Source organism: Meriones unguiculatus, chromosome 11, assembly GCF_030254825.1.
Source record: "Meriones unguiculatus strain TT.TT164.6M chromosome 11, Bangor_MerUng_6.1, whole genome shotgun sequence".
Classification (NCBI taxonomy): Eukaryota; Metazoa; Chordata; class Mammalia; order Rodentia; family Muridae; genus Meriones; species Meriones unguiculatus.
Window position 1 is genome coordinate 32449675 of NC_083359.1, and position 18867 is coordinate 32468541.

General features: G+C 40.3%; 1 protein-coding gene across 10 annotated transcripts in view; it reads left to right on the forward strand.

Annotated features, from left to right (window-relative positions):
* Positions 1-18867, forward strand: part of Tenm2 (teneurin transmembrane protein 2) — a 1501569-nt gene that overhangs the window by 247883 nt on the left and 1234819 nt on the right. For 8 of the 10 annotated variants that reach the window (XM_060363848.1, XM_060363851.1, XM_060363852.1 and 5 more), the window contains exon 1: positions 2136-2606. The exons of 1 other annotated variant lie outside the window; for it this stretch is intronic. The gene's annotated coding sequence lies outside the window, so the exon portion shown is untranslated. Of the gene's footprint in view, positions 1-2135; positions 2607-18867 lie in introns of those variants that run through there. One more of the 10 variants, XM_060363857.1, reaches the window with a different exon arrangement.

Sequence of the window (18867 nt, forward strand, 5' to 3'; positions counted from 1 at the left end):
GGGCTGCTGGTCCTTCTCTGCCACTTACCTGGATTTGGACAACCTGCTCAGCCTCCCTCAACTTACTTTCCTCTGTTAGACAACAATTGAGAATGTTCATATCGTAAGAATGATTCTTCTTCTTAGAGTAGTGAGTGGTTGAGGCGGTGGGGAGAGTGACATCTGCCATTTTCTGGGGCGTGAGTGGAGACTAACAAAAGTTGGTTCACCCCTTCTCTCTTGAAGCCTACAGGAAGGAGAGCTTGTGTTTGAGGACTTAAAAGGTGTATCACAGGTGAAAAATGACACCTACAAGAAGAATTTAAATGAAAACATACATGATACTATGAAAATGTATAATGAGGAAGATTTGCCCAAGCCAGAGAGATCACAGGTCTCTGCCGAGCATGAAGGACAAATACAGTGAGGGAAAGAAACTTCTAACAAGCTCTCTGCATATGTTCCTCATTAGCATCGTAAGCATATGATCACCTTCTTGCTAGAATGTGAACTCAAAGAATTACAGGCAGGGTGTCTGTCATCTTCTGTCACCTCTAAGACGAGCCTTGAAGGGAGCAAATGCTGGGAGAAAATCGCCGTGTTTGCTGAATGAAATTAAAATACTATGTCTGCATCTCAAGGCTTTATCCGGGATGCAATTAAGAAAGAAACATATTTCAACCAAAATAGCATGGTCCTTGGATTGTGGCAAACCACATCCTCGTTCCTGTCTTCTAAAGGAGGTAACCTTCTCCCTGGGTCTTGTTCTCTTCCTCTGTACAGTGTGGGGAAGGACTCACAGTGCTCAGCCAAGCCATAAGCAGCATTAATGTCAATGCTATGAAAACACTGGCAAAAAATCAGGCATGTCATTTTTCAAGGTCTGTGGGTTGTTGGGGGCCAGCCAGGTGCAGCTGGGGGACAGAGGCTGCTATCAAGGACGGTCTACCAGGCTTTCCCCTTAGTGGAAATAAATGCCCAGGGCTCATATACGTGCTGCCTTCTGTCTTCAGTGGCTGAGAGTCAGACCCGGAGTTTAGATTCAGGGTGGCATCACTTATAATTGACTGGCATTTCCTATGGTATCCTTGGGCCCCATTTGCATTTGGGTTAACTATATAGTATCTGGACGGAATAAAATCAAGTAATTTATGGGCAGTGCACAGCATGAGCCTGCACATAGCAACCAGGCAATGCACGTTTTAGCTGTGGTTACTAGTACAACTGCCAGGCCCTGCTGCTGCATTTTTCCCCCAATTACTCAAAAACTGAATCAGCCATTTCTTTTGGAATTCTCTTTCCGAAAGAATTCGCTTTCTGAAAGACAGAAAAGAAACTGTTTTCTGAGGCTTGCAAGCCCGGCTTTCCTATTTCCAAAAACTCACGGGCAGGTTTAGGGCCACCACCTGGCAGTCCAGGGGAGGTAGTCTGCAGCTGTGAAGGCTCTAGGAAACCCTGCTTTCCTTAGGCTCTGCCCTCTCCTCTGCTTTGCTCTGCATTCCTAACCCTGGAAGGAACCGTCTGGGTCCAGCAGAGCACTGGGCATGCTCGCGAGCCAGGGCAGGCTCCGGGCGCCTGCAGGATGCGTAGGCTGACGATGCTCCCTAGTTCGCAGAATCCCGGGTGCAGCCTTGGTGCATCGGGTTTAGCTGAACAAGAGTCCTCGGTGCGTGCAGCTAGGGAACCGGGCCTGCCCGGGACAAGCCAGGAACCGAACTGAACTCTATGCGGCCCCCGGCTTGGCGCGCTCAGTTTCTGCTCTTGGAAACGCCCGGCTGGAAGGGGGGTTGTCTCTGCAGACAAAGGGGTACACGTGTCCCCAGCGCCCCTCTTTCCCAGCCGAAAGCCCCTCCCGGAGCTAGCTACTCCGCAGCCCCAGAGGCACCAACCCAGTTGGGGCCGCCCGGGCCTGTGAGCGCGGTCGGGGCCGGGGATTGGCTCCCACTTTCCACGGAGGGACAGCGCGGGAGGGCGGGCGGACGCTGAGCGGAACTCCGAGCCTCTGTGTGCCGGTGTGTACGCGTGTGTTTGCATGTGTGTTTGCGTGTGTGTGTCTGTGTGTCTGTGTGTCTGTGTGTCTGTGCGCGCGCGCGCTCGCTCGCGCGTGTGGCTATGTGAGTGTGTGTGTGCGCGCGTGTGTGTCTGTGCGGCGCGCGGCGGGCGCATGTGTGCGCGTGCAGGAGCCACTGGGTGTGCGTTGCGTGTGTTATGGGTTTGATTCCAGAGCAGGTTGCACATTGGTCCTGGGTGGCTCGCAGGCTCAGGTCGTGCTTGGGCGTCCTCCTCCTAATCGTTTCTGAAGTAGCAGTTCCAGCAGCAGCAGCAGCGGCAGCCGCGGCAGCAGCGGCAGCGGCGCCTCCGCAGCAAAGCCTGAACTGTGCAGAAGCAGCGAGCACCGTTTGGGGAGTCCGGGGGGCGGGTAAGAGGGAGGAGGGAGAAATCCTGGCTAGGTCTTTGGGATTATTTTTTTTTCCCCTTCTTTCCCTCTCTCTCTTTCTGGAGGGTGTGTGTTGCCCCCTCGAAGTGAAGGAATCTTGCTCCAAAGCGAGCTGGGACCGAAGACTCTAGGCTAAGTTCTCTCTCTATGTAGATGGTGTCAGGGAGCGAAGCTACTGACCGAGCCGCTGGTAAATGTTTTTCACTTCTTACTCTTTAATGCTTAAGGCTTTTTTTCCCCTTCTTTTTTTTTTTCTTTCTTTCTTTCCCGTTTCCTTTCTGTTGCTCTTCATTCTGCAATCGCTCCTGAATCGCTGCAGTTCTCTCTCCCTCGCCTTGCGTTTGTGCAGTTTGCAACTTGTTTCATGGTTTTCTGTGTATTTTTTTTTCTCCCTTCATCCTCAGATGAATGCTGGAACATTTAAATTCGGCACTTCGGGAGGTCATCATTAGTTGCATGAGTTTGGGGGCGGGGAGGGGAAAGCTTGGTAGAGCCGGCTGTTATTTCCCTGCAGAAGGACTTGCCGCTTTCTCTCTAATGTTCATCGCAATTATAGGGATTCTTTTAGGATTCATTTTAACATTGCATTGATGTTTAAGGTTATCGCTCTCCAGGATTACAATGCGTTTTGACTCAGTTTTAGCAGCATGACCGATGCCAGTGATTCCAGGCTACTGTATGGTATTCGCTGGCTGAAATATTCAAAATTGCAGGAAGAATCCTATGCATTCCGAAAGAGAATTTCTTAAAAATGCTGTTTTGCATTATATTGCTGTAGATTTGCAGGAAGCAATAATAGACACGGCTTTTCATGTGGCTTGCAAAGATAATAAACAGATAAGTGGCTCGGTGCATCCTCCACTCCACTGACTGAGGGATGGCTAAATTTACTTAATAATAAATTTAGGGCTTTGAAAAAGCAGGGAGGTTGCTGGTATTGTTTTATTCAAAATTGTGAGACATACAGAGCTTGCTAACCTCAGACCAGCCCTTTCTCAGCCCTTACTTGAAGTGGCATCTTGTCAGTTGGGCAGAGAGAGAATAGTTTCTGCTATACACATGGAATGGAATTATTTAAAATAGCTGGCATGATGCATGCAAATTGGACCCTTACTCTTTTCTTAAAAACAGAATTCAGCCTTCCTGCCAGGATCCATTTTAGACATTATTTTTAATATCACATGTAATAGTTCCTTAATGCAGTCAAATAATTTGAGTCTTTTAGAGGGTTCTGTGTAGCTGTGATATTTCATTTGTCTTTCTTGTTCCTCCTTAAGTTTTCAGTTCCAGCTTAGTGGAAAAACTGAGGGGTCAGTAAGTAAAGGCAAATCAGCGATTTAGAAGGAAATGGGTTTAGGGTTGTTCAATTTCTGCTAAGCATGGAGAAATGAGCTGGTACATGGAAGCTGTAGAGGAGGCTGGGGCTTGCGTATCACCACGTCCAGATTCACAGGCTCTAAACTCAGGTGAGGAGACCCAGGCTAGCAATGCTCAGAGGCACATGTGTTTTGTGTTTTGCTCAGAAAGAATATTATTCTGTAATGAAAACTGCCTCTACCGTGTGGCAGTCACCTCAGGAGCAGCAGGCTGCCTAGGTGTAGGGAGCAGGGCTTGCAGGAACACTGGGAAACTTTGCTTTGATGCAAACTTAGCTGCTGTTGGAAGAACTGCAGAAGGCAGCTCTTCAAGACTAAAGAGTAAAACCAAATGTAAATTAACTAAACGAGTCAGGCTCTGCTTTATGTAAGAGAAAAAGCTGTATTAAACCATTATGAAGATTCACCTCTTCTGTTTCCCCTAGGGGTGACAGAAGCCATTCTTAAAATTCCTGAGATCTAAACCTTATTTCTGCCTTTGTATCCTTCTAATAAAAACAAGGCAACATATTTGGAAAGAGAGCACCATTTATTCAGGACTCTCTTGAGTTTGGCAATATTGCCATTTTAAAACATTTTCGTGGGCCCTTGAGTTTACCATTTTGATTAAATTGGAGGAGAAACACTTCACTGCCATTTATTTAGAATAGTTATGACTGAAGTGTTTGCTTGTATGAATCATAAAGAAACAAAATGCGTTCACATAGTGAACCCTAGTCCTCTGACCCCAAGGCTTCGAAAGCACCCTACTATCCTCCTTCTGTGACCAAACCCAGGGCAGTGTACCCCAACACAGAGAGCTACTGTGGGAGTCCACAACATCCGACAAGCATGGGCACTAAGAGATAACTGAGCAGGGGGAGGACTTCCTTTGATTGTCCATGGGGCAAAAACATCTGATTGTTACATACACAAAGCACACCTTTATATACAGACATCACAGTTAGCTTTCATTTTAGCATCTTCACTGCATACGAATACCAGGAGTCTGTTTATTGAAGGAACACATTTCTTTCCTGCTGAGGTTGTGGGTTTTTGTTTTTTTTTTTTTTAGTTTTGGTTTTGTTTTATTTTGGTTTGGTTTGTTTCTCTACCCCACCCCTCTGTGTACTTCTAGTTTCCTGGCAACTTCTCAAGCGCTCTGATAATTTTTGTGTTAAACTAGCCAATGTATTTATGCTTTTGACTCAATGAGATGCTGTGGTACTATTCAGTTAGCTGAATTTGCGCTACTCTAACGTGATTCCCTGCGATAGCATGTCTGTGGCTTGTTGGCATCCTGGATGGGTTTCTTGTTATCATTAAACTTGCTATTAAATCTTCACTAAGAGCCTTTAACTTCTGTGCCTGATGTTGATTTCAGGTTAATGTATCAAAATAGTGTCATCACTGTGAAGGAAAATTAGGGACTTTACTTTCAGTTGGTCTTTGAGTGGCATTTCAGGATGTGCAAAAGCCTTGCACTTTCTGGAGATGGTAACTTTTTTTTTTTTTTTTTTTTTGCAAGAGGACTGTGTAGAAAGACAGGTGTCTGAAGGTCTGAAGCTGTGGATTCATAGACCTTGACTGTCATGTCTGACGCTATTGTTAGAGTTCCTGTTTTCATCTTTATAGGAATGGAGATTTCTCTGTGTGTCTAAAATGTTGATTCGGGTAGACCCACTAATGTTTCATAAAATTAATTGCCATCTCTTTCTTTGTGTGAGTGAAAGGAACTTTGAACTACCTGTATGCTTTAAGGAAGGACCTGCATTGTTCTGTTCCTTCATAATTTTTCCTTTTGTGTAGATTGATTTTGAGAAGTGATTTCTGGTGAAATATGATCAAGGTCATTTCCAAGGGCTTTTTTTTTTTTTTTAATTCCTCCTTGTCTGAGGTCTGATAGTTAAACTGATAGTGAGATTTGGAGAGGGAAAACTTATTGTCAAACTACTTACCTCACACATGGCTATAGACAAAGCATTTTTTCTTCTTCATTACTTTGCATGGAGCAACAGTTACAGTCTTTGATCTGTTGCTAACTCTTGGTAACCCTGATGTGTTCAGATTATCCATTCCACACCCATAAAACATGGAACAGATTTTCAGCCAAAAGGTAGCACCTAAATACTTTAAAGGTATTTTCAGTAAAGAAGATAGATAACATTTGGTTAAATGAGATAAATTTTGTAGTTAGGAATAATACATGCAATGTTTATTTAACCTATCAATAATTGTATAGAATTTCTTCTGATGGGAGTGAATAGCAGTTGTGACAAAGTATTCTTTGTATTTCTGGCTTGTAGTTTGATTTATAAAAGAAATAGTTACATTTTTTAATAATATGTATTACCAGCAACATACAGTTGCCTTTGCTCTCTTGTTCTTTTTTACCTGCAAAGAAAGACAACATACTTCTTAATGTAATTATTTTAGATACACTAAGAGTTGCCTTGCTAATATTTTTCAAAAGGCTTCATAAGCTATAGAAGCATACAGCTCTTTCTTTAAAATTCTATGTCTGTCCCTGCAAAATTCATTTATTATGTTGTACTAACTACACTATGATTCTGAAGTTGAAGGTAGTACCGTTCCTCCATAGCAAAATATGCTGCAGAACTCCAAGAACTAGTCCACAAATGAAGTTCCTTTAGTTTTTCTGAAACTCTTCCATTGGTCCATCTGGCCTTGGCATAGACTGACAATCTTTATAGACAAAAAGAATTCTTGGGAAGAGGGAGTAGTTGTGTGCTAGAGAGCAGATGTTTTAACTCTGTAAGTTTCATAAAAAGAAATGCAAACAAAATAATGCAAGAGATCTGTTAAAGTCAAATTTACTTCTTTTCTTGGTAAAGATTTCTGACCTGCCTCTCCTGAACAATGCGACTTGGATGGACTGGTTGACAACACCCCTCATGTTATTAACAGGGGGTAGCCCCTGCTAGAATGTGAATGCATGAGATATGCTAAAAAGCCAAGTCTGTCTTGGAGAAACACAGCGCTGAGTGTTTGAGAAGAAAGCTGGTTCCTTTGAGGTGCTCAGGTCTCAGGACTGACCTGCATTTGAGAAGGGATTCTAACTGCAGATCTCCTGAGTTGTGGGCTTTGCCTCCTACTACTCTGTCTCCTCTTAGGTAGCTTTGCCACATATTTTGGAACATAAATTTTGAGAAGTTTTTTTCTGCTCGCTTGTTTTCCTCACTGCAGTAGAACACAGTGTAGATTTGCAAAAGTACAGCTTTCAGAAAGTACATTGTATTGATTTAATGAGTATTTTCTTTTTTTCTACTGTTTTATAAGCTTAAGCTTGTTCTTTTGTGAAAATAAGATTAGACATTTTGTGTTACACATCTTGGTTAGTATGTCCTTTGTACTTACTTTATTTTAAGTTTATAGAAAAGGAAATTTTGTACCCTGTCAAATAACAATGTATTTGGGAATGTGGTTCAAAAGAATCATAAATTAATTTATTTATATAGTTTCCTCAGTCTTTACTGATTAGAAGATAGCCAAAGCTGGAGAGTATTACTCATATGAGAGTGATAAAGCCAATACTCAGGCTGATAGACTGATATGAACGCTTTATAGAGAACAGGATTATTTTGGTAGAAGCTTTTATTTAAATGCTGTTTTTATTATTGCTCAAAGGTTTGACTGACAACCATGGTTCGATATCTCTCATGCTTTAAGAAGAGGAATATGAGTATATATAGGGAAAGTATGCAATGGAGTAGACATCATTTGTACAAAGGTTAAGAACATCCTATCATATAAAATAACCATTTCAAAAAAAAATCCCACAAATGTTAGCACTTTTTACTGCATTTGGATCATTTCTTAACAATACACCAAAATTTTACTTTAAATGTTGAAAAAAGTTAGGGTAGGTTTTGAAATTATTTCTAAGAATGAAACAGAATTATAGAAGCTATCTATATCTCTACCTATAGAAATCTGGCTATCTATATAGCCAAAACTATACTTATTACTACTGATTCTTTGAAACTTATTTTAAATGTTAACCATGACTGTTTTTAAATCATTTAAAATATTAGTGCATTTGAATACATACCACACATTTCAGTAGAAATTACCTATGATAAACAGAGGGAAAAAATGGTAACTATACTACAGAATGTTTTAGTCTTTATCTTATTTTATTCCTTCATTGATCAATATAGTGATTCTAGAGACATGACAGTTACTACGTCTCTGGTGATAGGAGCAATACAAAGTCAAAACGATGTCAAAAAATTCAAATGGGACCAGCAAAGGGTACTTTCTTTGCAGTGCAAGATAACGTTTCTCTCTTTGTCTGTGTCGGATGTCTTGGAAAAGTGATTTGATTTCATTTTATTTTAGCATATGCTCAGGCAGTAATTATACACACATATCTGTTCTCTCTTTGTATTCTAGTATGTCCTGGTCAGGTAGCACTTTCTGAGGTGATAACTCGGATTGGAGACTTCAGCCAAGGTTTGGAACTAACAGCACTAGTTTAGTTTACAAGGAAAGGACAGTGTGAGTTAGGGAGAAGAGGGTACATAAGAGAGGAAAGTAGGTGCTGTGGTTGGTTACCCTTTCCTTAGGTCATGCCCGTGGTTTTACTATTAACTTCACTGAAACATCCTGAGAGAGCACAAACTGCTTCTCTCTGTTTTAACCTCAGAATAACACAGTTATTGCAGAGACATCTCATAGTGGTTCAGGCTGTACAATTTGTATGACCCTGCATCTAATTTTTCTCTTTTCTAATCCTGTTTATATATCCCCACTTGCCACTCGACTCAGTCAGATAAAACCAATTACTATGAGGAAAAAAAATCAAATTTATTTATTATATTTATTGGATGTGTCTGTTGCTTAATTATCCATTGGCAAATTTACATGTGGCTACAGAAAAGGCTGTGGATGAGTGTGGAAAAAACGATCAATCATCCATCTCTCAGCTACATGAAGCAGCCAAGAAAATAAAGAGGGGCAGAAGCAACTTGTCCTTTCCCCTTGCTGTTATGGTGAGAATCTATATCCTGAAAGAAAGACATCATTTGAAAATCAAGGTATGCCTGTTGTTGACACAGGGAAAGTCAGGAAAACTGGAAGGTAGGACTTTCCCACGCAAACCGTATCCTTAAGAAGTCTAAAATGCTTTATACTCTTGGAAGCATTTAGTGAGTTAGATATTTAAAGTGTAGACTGGAAAACAGGCTCATTCTTGTAACAAAGCAGATGACTGAGTCCATGTTGGAGAGGGGTTATAAGTTGGGGGACAAAAAAGAAAGGGCCTTTTTTGTAAGATATGGGAAAGAAAAACAAGGTGTGCTCAATGGTAGGGAGCTTGCCTAGCAAGCTGTAGTTCCTGCATTTGCTCTTCAGTTTCTTGATGAGAGAAACAGAGAGAATGAGGTGATACTAGAAGATGGAGAATAGGATGGTAAATGCAAAAGTTTTGTTGAGCTTGTCAATAGCTCACATAAGCCAATGCTGAAACAGCAGTGTGACAATTAAAAGAGGTTGCTGTATTGGGCCTTGGTGGCACAGATATACGTAGGCAGGTTTTCATTATTCCTCCTATGTGTTTTCACTTAAAATTCCCTCTTGCAACCAATCCTGGTTATTTCTCTCATTCTATTGAGATGAATCTTGGATGTGATTTCTTCTTTAATTTTTCATCTACCTGTCATCATATTTTTGGAACTCTGCTAAGATGGAAATTGTGCTTCAGAGTGTACAAGGCTGAACCGGTCACTGTTTCACAGAGATTTGACAAAACCAAAATGATAAGAGAAATGTTATTTATATCACTCTTCACCTGAAAGGACTGGTAAATTGCTATGTCTGGTCCATTTGGACCTCCCAATGTAGGAAGTAAATATGAAGTTCAGGGAAGAAAACAGCACTGTGGAACTTGAGACCTTTGACAGCTTTATTCTAGGACTCATTGAGTGAGGTGTGGTTCCAGGAGCACAGTGCAATGTGAGTGTGCCATTTTGAGTAAATTCTGGTTAAGTCGCGATGTGTTACTAATTTCTGCCTGTTTGGGAAAACTTCTGAAGAGGCTATTTTAGCATTGGGAATCATGGTTTTCTATATTATTATTAATTTGTTTGCAGAGAAATTAAATGGTAACATGAAACTGGAGAATTGAAAGGAAGGGTGGGTGGTTCTTGAAAATGAAAAACTCAATGAAAAACACGTTAAAGACTGAGTACAACTTTGTATTTCTTCTAACCTTAATGTTTAACGTTATCTTATAATACCTTTTGTTGCAGAATAAGTGTTGCTTGTAGCTGGGTTCATTGCAGAAGCTAAACAGTAAATAGATACAGAGGCTGAACTCTCTTTCCCACAACAGCGATTTCTTACTAAGCTATTCCCTAAGGCCAGTCTAGGTATATGAGGAGCACCACTTCTTTTTTTTTATATGATTTGTGTATGTTCCCATAGATTGTGAAGTCTATTTCTGGGCAATTTTCAAGTTAAAATTGTGTTACGGCTACCCTGAAGGTTGTCATTTCTTGGTTTTTCTCTTGTCAGTCAATTCATAAGTGTTTATTAAGCCCCCATGGGGTGTACATAGAATCATACACCGTTTAAGGTATATGTGTGTGAGGATTACTGGTCTGTGAGCTAGAAGCTTAGAGCTTATAGGTTAAAAACACACACACACACACATTATGTGGATGTATGTCTATGTGTCTAAAATAAGATTTTAATTAGGGACGAACACAAGTTTTTGTCAGCATGTTCTTTATGTTCTTTTTCTTTTCTGATTTATTTGTTTACCTATATATTTTGGCATATGTTTAAAGTATACATTTTAAAGCATTTCCCTTCAACTTGAGGTTTATTTATTCTGTGAAAAGCATAGCTTTAGGCGAGGTCAGGGATCTAACATGTCAGCTCTCTTTTTTTTTTATTTCTGTATTTAAAAAAATAAAAATAAATAGTCAGATATCTAGTAACAGGCGCGTTTACCTAAAGGGTAAAGCCGGAAGGTGAGTATTAAATTGTGTGTCTCTGGCTGCAGAGGTTAGGTTCTTCTTAACTTCTGGGTTTCAGAATAAGAAGAAAGCCCCATGCTGCAGCTTTTCAGGATGTGTGCCTGTTGCCTGTCTGACTTGAATCAGTGAGTGAGTAGTTAAATCACCTCATCCCCTAAGCTGTCCATTTTCATTGCTCATAACTGATATCTAAACTTGAAATTTCCTCCAAAAAAATATAGAAGAGGGTTAAAGAAGATAATTTTGAAAATTCCAGGAGCTGCAAAAAGGAGAAAGTGTTAACTCATTCCTTACATCCCAAGGGTGAAAGAAAACTTGTCTCTCTGGATCTCTCCCCTCATGGAACATGAAAGCACAGGGTTAATCTGCAAGTTCCGGGGTTTCCTTTTCACATGTTCATGCTCGCAAATTTATCTCTTATCAGTCATTCTCGGGAAGGGTAATATTCTTGAAAAGCATGAGGTGAATAGCTTGGAAAGTAGGTAGTAAAGGAAGAAGCATCTGGAAGAGCTGACCCTTTCCACAGCCCCAGGAAATAGCTTCCTGGACTTTGGGCAGTCCACTCTGACTTTTGATATCCCCTGTCAGTTTCTTGATTAATGCTCATTTTGACTGTGACTTTCAAGATGTTCATATCTCATTTCCAGCAAATGGTAGCTAAACCATCCAAATTTCTTTTCCATCGTCTGTTCCTTGTCTGTTTGAACTGGGAGAAGCAGTGGGTAAAAAAAAATATGTAGAGCCATTGGGGATGCGTTCTTTCTTTAAACTTTGGCACTTGGCTCATTTCTTCTTGATTGGTTAGGAGAATGCCTGAGGATTTATGAGATAGTTTATCAGTGACTGCTGTGGTCCTTCTGAATGCAAATCTTTTTCATAAGAATATTTTTAAATTCACAACATTACAAAATGTCTTTATTTCTCCACTATATGATATAATTAACTGAAACAATTTGAAATTTTTTTGTTTTTGTTTTTTGTTTTTTTTTTTTAATTCAGGATCAGGTTATGTTCTCATTGTAAGGTAAAGAAAGTGATCTTGGGTTAAGGAAAAGCTATAAGGCTGTTAAGAATTTCAGGAACTTTGGAACAATAGGGAGCCAGGCAGTCCGCTTTGGAGGCTAGGTTCAGGTTGCTCAGCAGGAGTCCTTCATGCCTCTGACACTAGCTACTGCCCTTGAAGTGCCATTGGTAGTATTACTTTAGTAAGGCACAAGTTTGCACCAATCATGTGCAAACAGAAAAATCACCCTGCCCTTGCTTCTGAGGCTTCCTGGTTCTCCTCAGAGTTCTAGGCTGGAGCATACCCACCTGATTCATGTTGGCCTGTCTTTACGTAGTGCATACACTCCTCTTACTAAAACTCTGAGACACTGAGGCTGACTCTTGGGTTCTAATCTGTGAGACAAAGCTGATAGTTTATACGAGATAAAGAGAATTTCTTCAGACTCAAAGAGGGAGTCAATAAAACACATGAGCAAAAAGTCTCCAATATTTTCTTTTTTTTTACTATTATTCTGTCTATTGAGCTATAGGACCTTAGGTAATATTTTACAAGCACCTCAGAGCATGCACTTGAAAAGTCAATAGCAACATGAAGATTTTATTTTTTCCTAAAACAAACCAGAGGCTATTCCTGATTATAAAAATATTAGGCCCTGAGCTTTTGATTTTTGTACGCACACCTTTCTGAAATATGTAACTTATACAATTCATTTTCTCATCACCAAGAGTCCTATTAAAATGTTACCAACTTGAACTCTGCTCATCCCAAAGTTAAATATAATTTTCCTAAAATGAAGTGGTCTTTGTCCTGTTATAAATATTCGAAGTTCACAATCAGCTAGACAGAAAGTAGAAGTAATTTGTTGAGAGAATGGAGGATGCTTCTCGATGGCCTAATAATGGCTAATAAACAAATTAGCAACATGATTTCTCCATGAAATATCAGAAGAACTTAATAAATCAACTTGTTAATTTGAAGTAAAAATAATTGTGGCACTCAAAAGGGATCAAACTATGCTTCTTTTCATTCGTATTTTCAGATTCTATGAGGTTTAAAGCACTCTGCCTTTTCCTAAATTACTAGTAAACCCAGTGAGGTACAGGGCCCACACAAGTAATCTGTATCGCAGATAAAACTTTTGCATCTGAAGGCTCAGCCTTTAATTCTTCAATTCTGAATTAATATATTTATCCTTCCATCACTGTCTCCCAAGGATTTTGAGAATTAATTAGAAACAAAATCACTTTCAGTCCTTGGATGTTACACTCTGTGCTGAAAAAATATGAGACACTGAAGTGTTATTAATAATGACAAAGGTTCATCCAATAAAATAATCTGACTGGCTGAATTCTCACATGGTTGGTATTTTCTAATATAAATTACTGTAGGATTAGATAGTTAAATATTGAATATTGTCTCATTTAATGCAGTTCTATGAAATATTAATGATAATGATGATTTTTCCAGTTTGGGGAATATGGAGATAGCTTTTTTTTTTTTTTTTTTTTTTTTTTACTAAAGAGTAGCCCTGGCCAGTAACATAATACATTTTGCAGAATGGTAATGAAGATATTTAAACGAAGATGAAAGAGGAAAGAAGTGACCACCAAACTGATGGATTCCACATAAGTCAAAGGTCACAGAAATTTTTGTTAGTGTTCCAAAGCTCTCCCTAGCTCTGAAATGATCCCTATGCTACTATTTTGACTACTGTGGATAGCTCTGAGGATTTCTTTAAAAAGAAACAAGAAAGAAAAAGAACAGATCTAGTCTATTAGGCCCTTGCACAGGATGCTGTTGGTGCTGTTTAGCTGGCATGAGGTGTAAAAGTCTGAAAATTGGATTGGGCTTTGAAGGAAGGGAGGCTGTGTAGACTGTGACAGCTGAAATGGGATTGTGCATGAAGTTAAAAGAAAGCAAAGTGGGAGGGGGGGACAAGGTTGGGGAAGTAGAGAGAGCAGGGGCTGCTGATCAAATGGCCCAATTGGAGCACCATAGGCAGGCCTGGAATTGAATATGTAATGCAAAAAGCCAGTACTTATCAATTTTATTTTCAAATCTTCTTTGTTTTGATGTTCTCGAGTCTGTGAACTTATATCTCAAATTAGAGAACTCAAAACTCATGAGAAATAGGGTAAGTGACTATTTTTGCAACATTTTGTCATGAACAGAGAATGAGACCATTTACCGCTGCATCAAATTGCTTTAAATAGAGCATTTGTGTTGTTGAGATTTTTGTGTCTCCCCCCCGCCCCCCAGCATTTCCAAGGGAAACTTTAATGTTTGGTGAGATGATTTTATTTGAAATTGCAGTTATCCTTGTTTCATACCTAGTAATTTAACAGTTGAAAAAGCTTCTTTTTTGTTCTTCGTAGATAATGTATGTGGTATGAGTGAAAGCATTTTTTTAAAGTGTTTTGGGGTTGTATTCTTTTAGCACAAAGTTACTCCTTGATAAAGGAGCTGGCTATAATTTGCAGAAATCACTGTTTCTTTTTCTTTAGTTGTTGGGTAATTGCTCTTTGTATACACTGTGGAAATGTTCATATAGACCAGTGACAAAGCCTAGCAGATGCACTTGCAATTATCTGGAATTTAAGTAAATTTCGCATCTGATACACACAAAGCAAATGCTTTGTCCAAGCAGGCTCAGATACTGCCATGTGGATTGCTGTGAATACAATGAGGAGATTTTTAATGGAAAACAAATGGAACTATTAGTAAGTCTTTTTTTTTTTTATTTGAAAAGGCAGCAGCTCTAGGCATAGCTTCCAACTCATTCATATTCTTAGTTGCATCCATTCTAAATATGACCTTTAAAACTAAAAAAAAAAACCTTTAACTCTTTAAAACAAAATATGTATATATATGATATATGTATCAAATATATTATATATATTATCAAAGCATAATCAGACATTGCTTGAGAAGAAATGCTGAAATAAATATTTGTTCCATATTCCAGTTATCTTTTTACTATTAAAAAGAACAGTGAACTATTTTAATTTAAAAAATGTGAAAGGGGATTTCATATTATATATAAATCATGCCATAGATAAAAGATAATTACACTGTAACTTTAACAACCTCAATTCACAGAGAAAACCTAAGAAGGAATATAAAATGGTCCAAATTCTACTTCTTATTGTAAACAAAGGGGATCTAGCCAGAAGAGCAGTTTTGTGCAAAATCCTCTTTTTCCAATTTTGTTTGAGATTAATCCTTCCATCGTGTAGTTTTTGTTGTTGCCTGACTTACATAAGTGAGATCTTTGAAGGTTTAATCTTCTTTCTCTGTGTTTATTCTTAGAAAACATTAAATGCAAAGGAACTACTGGATTTTCTTAAATGTTTTAGGTCTTAATGGGAGCTTCTGTAACTTTTACTTTCCACGAGAAGTTATTGATAATTTGTCCCAAATTTTCTTTGTCCCAAAGATGTCTTTATTTCTTCGTCAGAGGTGGGCCATGTGTCTCCAGGTTTGAAATGAGGGGGCCTTCAAAAGCACCCCAAGCTGCAGAGAGCTGACCTCCCTAGCTGCCCGCTGCTTTCTTCTGCACTATGAGGGGACCTGATGACAGCAGAAGATGGTCTCTAGTTTTTGTAAGAATCCAGAGGCTCTGGGAGGTTGTAAGGATTGAATCACTGTTCATAAAGGAAAAGAAAGAAAGAAAGAAAGAAAGAAAGAAAGAAAGAAAGAAAGAAAGAAAGAAAGAAAGAAAGAAAGAAAGAAAACTGTTTTTTAAAGAAATTTTGAAGGAGAAGGAGAGCCTGGCAGAAGCATTTTACACTCCAAATTTAAACAAGACAGATGTGCCTTGCCTAGAATACCATGGCTCTGCAAACATGCCCCCACCTGAGGCACTTCCCCAACAAAATGCACAAGAGCTTTATCTAAGTACTTCTCACTGGTTTTCCAGAAGTGAAAGAACTTCCTCAGCTGCAGCTTCCTGCATGACTTGGTATAGTTTATATTGCCCTAGTGTCACTCAGGGTCCCCTGTGCCTCTTTCCCCTCCCCCACTCCTCTATCTAGTTCTCTATCTACCACAAGCTATCTTTGGATTTGGAGAAGAACCAGGTACTTTCCTTGGTATTTAAGAAAGTTGCTATTTTGAAATTCCCTTAGAGAGCTGTGGGCATTTTTATTTCAGTGTCTCCACGCGTTTCTTTTCTTTTTTTCTGAAGGAGAAACTGCTTACATAATACTCAGGAGCAGACCCTTGGGAACTGCTAAGCTCTTTGATGGATGTTCTGCAAGAAGAGAAAGGCAAGAGCTCCTGTGTCCTGTGCGGCCTCCCATGGGGGTCTCAATTGGAGATATTTACACAATAGCAGATTCTCAGAAGGATAAATATATCCACGTTCCTCTTTCCAGTTGGGAGGAACCAGTAGGAAACAGCGCCTCGGCTGAGGAGAGCCCTCTAATAGCTCAGCCCTACAGAGCTTCTTGAAGGAACAGCTCCAGAGCCTGGCCCCAACTGTCAGCAGTGCCTGCCAGGGAGACAGATGCTGCAGTTGGAAGACACTTTTCTTCAGTTAGATATTTTGTTCTTGTAGATGGCCAACCATGACTCATGGGGGAAACCAGAAAGAGAGTGAGAGTGGGGAGAAAATAAAAAGAGTAAATTAATCATTCTATTAAGCCCTCTTTAAGATTTAGCCATGGCTGCAAATGTCAGGCTGAGGAACTTGCCACAAATCAGGGGAGTTGTGAAGACAGGCACAGGGCTGTAAGCTTATGCCAGGTGATAATAGCACCGTGTTCAACTTGCTGATACAATGACTGACACATTTTCCCAAGGACACCTGGGTAAAATAGGAATGCAGAAATTTGACAATGATCTAGGCTCAGGAAGTATGCTTCCTAAGGACAGAAGGCACATGAATCATTTCTCTGTGATGACCATGGAACCTCTGCATTCTTCCTATGTCTCTGTGTGTTTATGTGTGACACTTGCCTACCAAAGATCACTTCTGCTCCCTCTGTTCATTTGCCTGTCTCTCCTCCACAGGTACAGGCATGTGCATGGGCACATATATGAGTGATAGGACATACACATGTATCCTACTTACACAGCATGTCACCAGAGGCAGGAGTTGTTTCTACACCCCATCATATCAGCTTCCATCCACATTTATCACTCACTTCCACATCTACCTCTGCAGTTACAGTTAGTTGATTAGATAAAAGTGCAATATCTGCTGTTGGAGAGATAGTGAAATACAGTTTTTATAACTCGTATCTACTGTCAGACTGTAGGCTTCCTTAGAATCTTGAGGGGGCTAATAGTGTGGGCTATTTCTCAGCTTCCTCTATTTTTTTTTCTTAAAAACAAGAACCCCTTATTTCTTTTGAAAATAAATAAGCTCATCGCACCATTTCCCTGATCCCTGCTGATCGGGGAAAAGGGGGTGAGAACTTTAGGCTGTTGCAGAACTGAGTTATTTCATAAACCTCCTTTGTGGGGCTCAGCCCTGGAATAACATGTGTCTGAGTGCCTGCCGGCAGCTCCTATGCCAAACTCTTGACGTGACATTTTTCTGATCGAGTTCCAGAAGTGGTCCTTTTAGATCTGCATGTCTCCATGAGTTGGCATGGCAGCTCTCCAAAAGGTGTGTGTTTGTGGGGAAAGCAGGCTTTTGTTCCCTCCCCCCGCCATACACGCACAATGGGTGATTTGGAGGGTACTCCAGGCATTGGAAACCACAGCTGTGGAGCCAATTTAGAGAGAGTAATTCACGATTGACTTGTGGATGAGCTGGCGCGCCTTCTTGAGCCACACCGTGCTTCCCTGGCCAGCATGGAACTGTTTGAGCTGCAGCAATCCACTCCAAGGTCTGCGTGCCTTTCGCTGTGTCTCATGTCAAGTCAAGTGCAAAGAGACTATCTGTCAATTTGTAGCAATGCCTTGAGGAACTTTGGATCTTGAAACCCTTGGCCGTATTGATCCTGAAGCGAAGGTGCTTGCATTTATTCTGAGGCTTATCAAAATAATGGTGCTTTTTTTTTTTTTTAAGTCATTTAACTCTTTCAGATACTTACTTGTGAATGGACAAAGAAGACAGGTGATTCTCATTCAACTGCCAGTGGTTTATTTCCTTTGTCTTGCTCAAGTACATTGTGTGCTACATAAACTTACATTTAGCGAACTCAGTATGTTGTTCTTCTCCTTTGATACACGCACACATGCATATGTCACCTATATGTCACTTTTATGTGTGTAATATATATGTGTGTGTATAGTCTACGTGTGTGTATGTGCAGTGTGTGACTGGTTCAAATCAGTGTTCTTGATTTCATGATATGTACTAGAAATTTATAATTGAACTCTATTTCATATATAAGGAAATACTTCTCTCTGAGCTGAGGTGTGCTCAAAAGAATAGGCTGTGAAATTGGTTTTTTTTGTTGTTTGTTTGTTTTTTCTTTTTTTTCATTGGCTTTTTTAAAATTTTTTATTTAACGTTTATTAATTACACTTTATTCCTTTTGTATCCCCCCATAAGCCCCTCCTTCCTCCCCTCCCGGTCCCACCCTCCCCCCCTTTCTGCATGCATGCCTCTCCCCAAGTCCACTGATAGGGGAGGTCCTCCTCTCCTTCTTTCTGATTTTTTGTTTGTTTGTTCTTCTCAATGCAGTTTATTCAGGAACCTTGAACAATCATCTGACCCTGGGGAAAGCCAGCCCACAGCTTAAATAGCCTCTGGGTAGCCAACCCCAGCGTGCCATGTGGGCAATGCAGATAGGTCCACATACATGGAAGCAAGCCAGATCCTCAGCCTTAGCCAAATATGGAGTTTGTGACAGAGAGCACTCACCATCCGGAAGGTGGAAGGCGGAAACCAGCTCCATCTTTAAGGCGCGGCATTACGCAGCTCTCTACAGTTCCCCCTTTTTGTTTTAGATGCATCAGGCAAGAGTAGAGGTCTGATCTCTGATATTAGAAATAAATTGGGACTTTGTACCAATGTTCATTTAGGTGTCATCCACCCAAAGAGCATCAGACCCCTTCCGATACCTTTTTCTCAGAGGCGGGACCTGGGGCATGCAATCAGACATGCTCTTCTCTGGGTCCAAAGCGGCT